The 9834-nt window shown below is 40.1% G+C and overlaps 1 non-coding gene across 1 annotated transcript; it reads left to right on the forward strand.

Annotated features, from left to right (window-relative positions):
• Window positions 1–326: 326 nt before the first annotated feature.
• Window positions 327–430, forward strand: LOC147512291 (small nucleolar RNA R71). Its single transcript, XR_015219655.1, has one exon. It is a non-coding gene; the product is annotated as a small nucleolar RNA R71 (small nucleolar RNA).
• The last annotated feature ends 9404 nt before the right edge of the window (window positions 431–9834 follow it).

The raw sequence follows: 9834 nt of genomic DNA on the forward strand, positions 1-9834 counted from the left end.
GAATTTACGCTCATGACGGGATAGGCTTTTGTTGAACGTAAAATGGCCTCTACCTTTTTAGTGAGTGATTCGATTAGAGTTTTAAGCTCGGGATCGTGTTTAATTTCAAACATACCGGCGGCCTTAACTGTATTTGATGAACTAGCGGAGCGGTGGATATTATCACTACCCCCCCAGTTGTTATTTCGCTTAGTTTGATCCTCTAAAAATTTATAAGCCTCCGAGGCTCCTTTGCTTAAGAAACTACCCCATTCATTATGTCTATGACTTCTTTATGGTGGTGTAGAAGTCCTTTGAAAAAGGCACGAACTAACGTGTCTTTCGCTAAGTTATGATGTGGACACTCTATAAGGAGATCGGTGAAACGATTCCAAGCCTCTGAAAATGATTCATGAGGATTTTGTCGAAAAAAATGAATCTTGGAAAGCATCTCATCCGTCTTTAGGGGTGGGTAAAAATGTTCCATAAACAGCTGAACAAGTTTAGCCCACGAGTCCACATAATTAGGCGCTTTGGCGCTAACCAAGACGCCTTTATCGGCTAAGGTGAAAGGGAATACCCCGAGTTTAATTTGTTCCGCACCAACCGTAGGATGGTGGAATGTTGTTAGGACTTGTTCAATCCCACGATAATGCCGATAAGGTTTTTCATGGTCTAATCCATGAAAAACGGGTAACAAATTAAAATATTTGGGGATTCAAAATCCCCCAATCGGGTCCGCTAGAACGATGCAAGATTTGGGGCTATCGCTCAAGGCTTTGTAGAAGTCAAAGAGAGGAGTCTTCTTCTTCCGGGCATTGGTCGTGACGTGTGTGTGAAATAGTAGCTAGAGGTGTAGTGGGTGGTATACTAGATAGACTTGTTTGTTGACGCTTGTTGGGTAATTACGCTCGGTGTTTTGTTCGCCGCACCTTAATCTCATACAAGGCTAAAACCAAACTTAGCTAAACACATCAACACTCCAAACAATTCTGATATACTAGTATAAACTTCTAACAGGAGATGTGAGGTGTGGAAGAAAGGAATACCTGATGCGTCCTTGCTTCGCTTATGAATAGCGTCTTGTTTACGCGTGTTCAGTGTATATAACAAGTTAGAACACTGAAAAACTTGAAATATCAAAGTTCGAATCAAAACTTTAGAATTCCTGAAAAATATAGCTTAGGGCGCGGGTGCGCTCGCATAGGGCGCGGTCGCGCTCCGTGTAATCTTCAAATTACAGTGTTTTAGGGAGGGTCGCTCCACATAGGGGGGGCGGCTCGCTTTAAGGTTCCAGTTATAGAGCAGCGCCCTTATAGGTCTTGTCGCGCGTCGGTGTATTTTTCCCGGAACTTTTCAACGCTGAATCGGAAAACCACAGTAGGAATCAAACAAGGGTGGGTGGGTGAAATGGGACTTTAAGAAAATTACTTACACTATGAAAACAATGCGAAAGTGAAACTAAGATGGCAGCGGCGCCATTTGATAAAACATAAAATGAATAGTTTACCTACGAAATGAACGATGAAACTCAAAACGTAAGTAAACTAAAACTATTTACGTGCCTATGTTTATCAAAGATTATACTATCAATCCTATGAGATATAGTGGAGTAGAGTGATTCGTCCCACTCCTAGTCCTTCCGCATGCTGTGTTCTCTACGTATAAGTATTCTTACTCTAAAGTCTAATGAAGGATTTACGAAGTGGCAACTAGACTACGATGCAACTACCCACAAGATGCAACTAGTCGATTATCAGAACAACTATGGGAATGCTACGTTGATTCGATGATAAGGAGTTAGAGGGGGATTGATTCCACTTTAACTCAACTTAATCCTATTAACGACGAATCGTCGAAATCCGACTTGAACTGCTTCGAAGAACAATTGGTTCTTCCTAATCCCTAATTACACATGGCATTCCTACCAATTCATAACTAGCATGTGAACGATTAAACCCATTCTCATGGTGAACTAATCCTTTCTAGACTGGAAGGGAAATTACGACGACTCTACGATAATCGGAATCAAGCTTTCATCAAGGTTTCTCAACCCCCTCTAATGGAGGTTTAGCCGAGAATCATTACGCAATCACTTCCGATTAAATTAAAACTAAACATAATATAAAGAATTGAAATTTACTAATCTAAATTAAACAATAATTAAAATCTAATTAATAACTAAGAATTGAATAACAAGTAATAAATTAAATCAAATCTAACACAAATGTAAATGACAAGAATCGAAATTAACAAACTAGCTATTTTATTAATCAAACTAATTAAGAGTAATGATTCTAAGAGTTTAATCTAAAACAAGAATTGAATATAAACTAAACTAAATTTAATTAAATAAAAACTAGATCTATTGTTTTAGGTCTAAAACTAGCTACCTTAACTATCTACCCTATCTACCATTAACAAAGAGCTAAGCTTTGGTTTTTATACTTTCAGATCCAAAAATCGTGCATGGGCTTGGAGCCACGTTTTGGGCCAGAGAATCAGGCCCAAAACCCAATTCTTTCAGTCCAAAAAGGCATCTTCAGCTGCAGTTGGCTTCAACAGACTTTTCATCCACTTGTGCTCCTCTGATTGGATCAAAACTTAGACCATTGGAAATCTCTTTCTGAGCCGGTCGTTTTGACATAAGGTAGGCCCCATTCCGAGGTCTGAGTCCAAAGATATGGCCTTCGGAAGTTCTGCTGACTTTGTGTGTTGTTTCTGCCCGCGTCGACTTTTCAGCTTTTGACCGGGCTTTAGAAAGGCTTTGTCTTCTTGAATCTTGGCCTTTAATCACGGAACTCCTTAGTAACCGACCTTTGCTTCTTTATCTCGCTAAAGTGGCACATTTCGCATTATAATGGACTTTGAAGCCCTGAAATGCATAAAACACGTAATCGGTGTTAACTCTTAATTATTACTTACATAATTGGTCTAAAAGTATGTCCATTCTGAGGGTTAAAACTACAGTTTTGGGCTCTTATCAAACCACCCCAAACAGCATTTTTGCTTGTCCTCAAGCAAAGATGAGAAATTAGAATAAGTGACCAAAAATGGAGTTCTAACTACTCTCGTTTCACTGAAAGTCGCGATTGCATTGACCATATGCAACAAGGCCTTAAACCACTAGGAATTCCCTAGTGGGACGAAGTTATAGCCTCGTGAGAGTTTTCCAAAGTGAAGGTACTCACAAACTTCATCTATACTACAACGCACTAAGAAATAAAACTATTGTTTCCTTTATTCATGCCCTAAATTAACTATACCTCTCACTAGCAATGCATATAGAGTAATCAAGTCGAAACCTAAGCTAATATATACATAATAATCAATCATCTACCATAAACATATATACAATGAGTAATACTATGAAATGCCTAGCATGTTCGTTTCTGAAACTCGGAATAGCGTCCTTAAGTAGGTTCTCACAATAATAGTCAAGATACAACACTCGATTTTTCCACTCAAGTTCCGGCATTTACTCCAAAGATTAAAGCAGTGGGCACACTTTACCTTACAATCTCAATGACAACAAGGAAGCCGAGTCGATCAAACACATCCGCCACTTACTATCACACTAACCTATTCCTAATTGAGCTAGAGGTCTTTATTAGGTGTTGCATGGGATTAGGAGATGGTTTAAGAAGGAAAGAAATGGATATTCAAAAACAAGTCCGAGATAATAGAGTTTCATATTATGTAACTTAGAGAAAACCTTGTTATTTTCTTTTTGCTTCTATACTTTGTTTCCATCCTTAGCCATATTTTTTTTTCTTTTTCTTTTCTTTGGCTTTTTACTCCCTTTTATTCTATTTTTGGAGTTTTTATTTTATTTCTATTTTTATTTTTCTTTTCTTTGGATGGAAACTTCTTTTCTTTATTTTCCTCAAGCAATTAACTAACTTTTGTTTACACAATGGTTTTTTTTCTTCTTTCTTCCTCATTCTATTCTCAGACTTATTTAAATTGGGTAGGTTGAATTTTTTAGTTTGTTTTGTTTTTTGTAACAGGTAAAGGAATTGTGGTTTATGGAAGGCTAAAGAAAGGCTCGAGGGGCTTAACTAGCGGAAAATAATTCATAGGTTTGAATTTCTGGCTATATCGATCCAAAGAGGGCCTAAATTCTCGCTTAGGATATGGCATAGTGATCAAGCAAGTGGACGTGTGATTTCTCTATCCGGATTTTACTTCTTCATTGTGTCATTTCTCAAATGTTTCGCTCATATAAGGCTTTAGGCTATATTCTCACAGGATTTGTAGAATAAGTACTCTAGCCTAGATTTCAGAAACTTACTGCTAACAATCATAGATACTCATGTAATATATTTATAGATAGATGCAAAGATTATTACCTACATATTAACCTAAGTTTCTAACAATTATTCTGATGCAAAAGCTACGTGAGACTTCTAGATTGTTAAGAGCATAGAGAAATAAAATAATACCACTATTCCTAAGTGTATAGCATAACTTATTTATTTATATTTTTGAATTTTTGAAATTTTAACTAAAAAACAAATGCATATTATACATATCTATATCCTAACATATGCCTTAATTACACGTGTTTCTATGCCCCCCCCCCCCCCCAAACAAGAAGCATGCTTTGTCCTCAAAGTATTGTAAATAAAGAGGGTAGGAAAAATATCATTGAAACGTGTGAAATTCGGAACATCCGCAAAAAAAAAGTTAGAACGTGCTAAAAATAGGAAATAAAATCGACGCTTGAACTCTATCTGAAGTTCTACCCATTATGGGGTTAACAAGAATGAAATTGCTTGGGACATAAGCGCACTAACTAGAATGAAAACTTACCTTATCTCCCCGCGATACTCATCATCTTCCTCATCCTCTTCTTCCATAAAGAAGTGAGGTTCCTTTAAGCGCCCTGCCATGCCATGATAATTTGTCGCTTCCCGCCATTTATCATCTATTATTGCTAACCTATTAAGTGCTACTTGAGTCCGACGGGGTGTAGGGTGCAACCTCGATGAGGTTGTATCCTCCACCACTTTCCAAGTCGCTTAACGGAAAGATCGAATAATACTATTGGTGGGTGCGTGCGATTAATAGGCCGTAATCCAATCCGTGAAACGTGTACAAAAAACAGGAAAGAAACATAGCATAATACGGGAAACTAGAACAGGCATAAGAAGGAACTTATGCCTCTTGCTATGGGATCTAGCTAAACTAGACATCAAGGTTCAGGGGAGGTCATGACACATACGTCCCGTGGCTAAAGCAAGGAAGACGCTGCAAGTGGCATCATTCACAGAAGAAAAACGTCATTCCCCTAAAATGTTTAGCATGATCCAAAACATAACAGTTCCTATGTTCATGGACAGGCTACCAAAGGCGACGTTATATTCCCCTTGACCTATACTGGGTACGACTCGACAACCCCCAGTTTGAAAGGTTGATAGGCGACATTGTGGAGGTGTATGTCGACGATCTCTTGATCAAAAGCCTAAAACGGGGAGACCATCTCTCCCACCTAAAACGTGCTTTTGACATTCTCCGAAAGTATCGCATGAAACTCAACCACGCGAAATGTGCATTCGTCGTCTCATCAGGAAAGTTCTTAGGGTATCTGGTTACTAAGAAAGGAATTGAGGCAAACCCAGATCAGATCCGGGCGCTCATAGAAATGCCTTCTCCTAAAAACATGAAAGAGGTTCAAAAGGTTACAAGCATGTTAGCAGCTCTAAACAAGTTCATCTCCAAGAGTTCAGATAAGTGCAAACCTCTATTTCAGTTACTGTAAAAAAATACCTCATTTGCATGGACGGAAGAATGCCAAAAAGCATTCGATCAACTCAAAACGTACCTAGGGGCACCACCAATCCTTTCCAAACCAATTGAGGGAGAAGTTTTAGGTTTTTATCTTTGTTCATCTAATTACGGTCTCAGTTATGTATTGATACGTGTGGACGAAAAGAAGGTTGAAAAATCTGTCTATTTCCTGAGCCGAACACTCCTACCAGCAGAAGCAACGTATCCTAAACTCGAAAGAGTCGTTTTAGCCTTTGTTTTTACAGCAGAGAAATTACGACCATACTTCCAATCCCACACTATCAGAGTGATCATGGAGTACCAGTTACGATCAGTTCTAGAAAGACTGAATAGGTCAAGAAGGTTAGCTAAATGGTCCGTGCAATTGTCAGAGTATGATATTATCTACGTCCCAAGAATCTTAGAGAAGGGTCAGGCACTAGCAGAATTCTTAGGAAATTTTCCAATGACCTATACTGGGTACGACTCGACAACCCCCAGTTCAGATGATGGCATTCTGACTGAATCTCCAAGCACCCACCCAGACCCTTGGGAGCCGAGCTCCAGATGGCGACTGTTTGTGGATGGGTCTTCAAATGACAAAGGCGCAGGAGTTAGAGCTGTGTTAGTTACTTCTAACAACATGAGACTGAATAAATCCATCCGATTAGGTTGGAATGCCTCTAACAATGAGACAGAGTATGAGGCGACATTAACTGGCCTCACAATGGCTCTTGACCTGGGCCTTACACACCTCACAGTTTTTAGTGACTCACAGCTGGTTGTGTTTCAAGTTAATGGGGGATACGAGGCCATGGACGAACGAATGAACAAATACCTGGAACTAGTAAGGGGTCTTCAGGGCTAGTTTGAGAATATTCAGTTTTATCAGCTGCCTCGGTCAGAAAATCGGCACGCAGATGTTGCCTCAATGTTGGGCAACAATGAGTCTCGCTTCATCCCGGTAGAGTTCCAAGACAAACCTAGTATCCAAGCACTCGCTACTACCACAGTTTGTGTTATTCCAACCACCACACCAAATTGGATGGATCCATACAAGTCTTACCTCAAAGACGGAACACTCCCAAAAGATAAGAACACAACAAGGCGTATGCTTGCAAAGGTACCACGATTCACCCTCATTGAAGATGATCTCTACAAAAAGTCCTTTTTGGGATCTCATCTCCAATGCCTCTCCCCAGACCTCACTTAACAAGTCTTGCGAGAAGCTCATAAAGGAATTTGTGGCAATCACACTGGGGGCAGAACACTAGCTTTCAAGATCCGAAGACATAGATATTTTTGGCCTTATATGCAAAAGGATGCACAAGTTTTTGCCCGCAAATGTGAAAAGTGTCAATGATATGCCCCACTTATTCATGCTCTAACAACATAACTGCACCCGTTGGCCAGCTCATGGCCATTTGCATAGTGGGGAACTGACATTGTAGGACCCTTGCCACCAGATCCCGACAATATCAAATTCTTACTGGTCCCAACGAATTACTTCACCAAGTGGATAGAAGCAGTTCCCCTTGTTTTCATTCGGGAACAGGACGTCAAAAAGTTTATTTGGAACAACATTGTATGCAAGTTTGGCATACTGAAAGTTATCATATTAAATAATGGGCAACAGTTCGTAGGCGGATTTATCGCTGAACTCTGTGAGGAGTTTCACATTACCCATTTGTTCTCAACTCCCAGGTATCCACAAGGTAATGGCCAGGCTAAAGCCTCCAATAGGGTTATTTTGGATAACATGAAGCGCAAGTTAGATGACGTGAAAGGATTATGGGTCGAGGAACTCCCTAATGTCCTATAGGCATAACGAACTACACCCAGACGATCAACTGGTGAGTCCCGATTTTCACTGACCTACGGAACTGAAGCTGTCATACCTCCAGAACTGGTTGCTCCCACTCAGAAGTCGGACATTGTGCACACCCTGGACAATGAGGAACTATTATGTAGAGAAATGGATCTCTTAGATAAAAAAACGAGAAGGTGTCGCACTGCGCTTAGCTGCCAACCAACAGATTCTGAAAAAATCATACGACAAGAGAGTCCGAATTCGATCTTTCAAATCTGGCGATCTGGTTCTGTACGAGATCCCAGAGCCTAACGGCAAGCTTGAGCCCAACTGGGAAGGACCATACATCATCGATAAGGTTGGCAGAACAGGCTTTTACTACCTACGAATTGTTGAAGGGGACGTTCTTGTCAAACCATGGAACGACAGCACCTTCGCAAGTACTATCAATAATTTGTTATTTCATGCTTCTTTATGCATTGTTATTCTCTCCGGTAATCAATAAAGTTCCTCACCTTGCAATCGAATTTATTCCTTACGTAAGTTCTTTATTTATTATCCACAGTGAACTAAGCCTTTAGGAAATTATCTTCTCACTATCTGTTCAAGAATATTGTATGCCAATTTGCTTTAGAACCAATGATACTAAGTTTGGGGAAGTTAAGTTGTATGCAAGTTCCTTTCTCGTCCCCATGCAGCCTGAACTGTACGCCAGTTCTTTCAGACTGCGATTATCCTCGATGAGTTAAGCCTTTAGGGAATCTAACCACACTAACTCTTCAGTAAATTATATGCCAACTTGACTTGGAACAAGAGATAGTGTTCTTGGGAGCCTGAACTGTATGCCAGTTCCTAGAGCTCTCATAACATCACACATGGGAGTTGCTGGGAAGGTCTGGGTTGGATCCAGATCCTAGCACGCAATCATTGGCCTAGAATTATATCGGCATGATGGCGCTGAGGAAGACTTCCACACTATTGTTCTGGCGAATAAAAATAAATAGGACCTATCGTTATTAAGCACAGTGTTGTGCTCAAGACACCAAGTTACTTTCGCGACAAAGCATGGCTCCTCAGGGCACTATGTCTCTATTATGATCAAACTTTCAGTTACAGTTAACTTGAATGGCTCCCATGACATCCTTATCAGATTCTGGATATGCCTCATTTTAACTTGTTTAGCCTACTAGGGTCACCTATTGTTGTTTTAAATAAACTTTGGGGGAATAAAGGGTAGAATATGCATAGTAATACATGTCATTATACGCTGTATAACATAGAATGCTTTAAATGCATGCATAAATTAGAAGAGCTATAGAGCTCAGTAAATTAAATTGTATGTGAGCAACATGGCTCAATAACATAGAAATAGAAATTGTATGTGAGCAACACGGCTCAATATTACAAACCCAGAGAAATATTGTTTTTGAATAAGCGTACCTTGAATTGAATAACTAAGTCTTTACTTAGTTTGTTGAGCAGAGATGGTATCTCCCTTAGTAGTACTTGCAGGAACTGACTGAGTGATTGAGGGCTGGATAGAGCACTCACCTGGAACAGGTATGATAGGAGCAAGAGGCAAGTCATCATCAGTTTCTTCTTCAGAAGATGAGGAAACGTTAGGCATGAGCTCATTTTGAATGGTCAAGATGCTAGTAGACAGGTCAAGATACATGATGAAAAGGTTAGTCACTTGTCCTTGCTCATCCACCTGATGAATGTATCCAGCAGCCCCCACCGCCTCTTTAAATTTAACTTGCTTAGCAGCTTTGAAGGAATCTTCGATAACATCAAGAACTCTCAAAGCGAAATGAACGACATTGTCAGAGGACCTCCTCTTTACCTTTTTGGCCAATTTAGAATAAAACCCAAAGGTTTCAATCAGGAGATCATCAGCCTTTGTGGTAGAACGTAAACGATTCTCCCTGAGGCTCCTCTCATAACCTGACATAAGCTCATTAGATTAAATGATGGCCTGACCAAGCGTCCTCATCTCAGCATTTCTATGATCCAGATCACCTTGGACTTGATCTTTTTATGCTTGCAGTGTGGTAAATTGGGAGCGCAGTTCCAAAAAATTTACTTTCCAGGAGGCAGATTCGGCAGCTTCGTTCTGGGCTTTACCAAGAGAGGTTCGAAGAGTTGCAACTGTCTCTCTCATATTTCTAAAGCCAGCATCAGCTTTCTTCTCTCTGGCTAGGAGCTGGTCAACCTGGCCCTGCAGTTCCTCAGCCTGTTTCTCAGTAGCCTCCTTTTCCCAGTGCAACTCACCA

This window comes from Coptis chinensis, chromosome 3 (genome assembly GCF_015680905.1).
Source record: "Coptis chinensis isolate HL-2020 chromosome 3, ASM1568090v1, whole genome shotgun sequence".
Taxonomy (NCBI): domain Eukaryota; kingdom Viridiplantae; phylum Streptophyta; class Magnoliopsida; order Ranunculales; family Ranunculaceae; genus Coptis; species Coptis chinensis.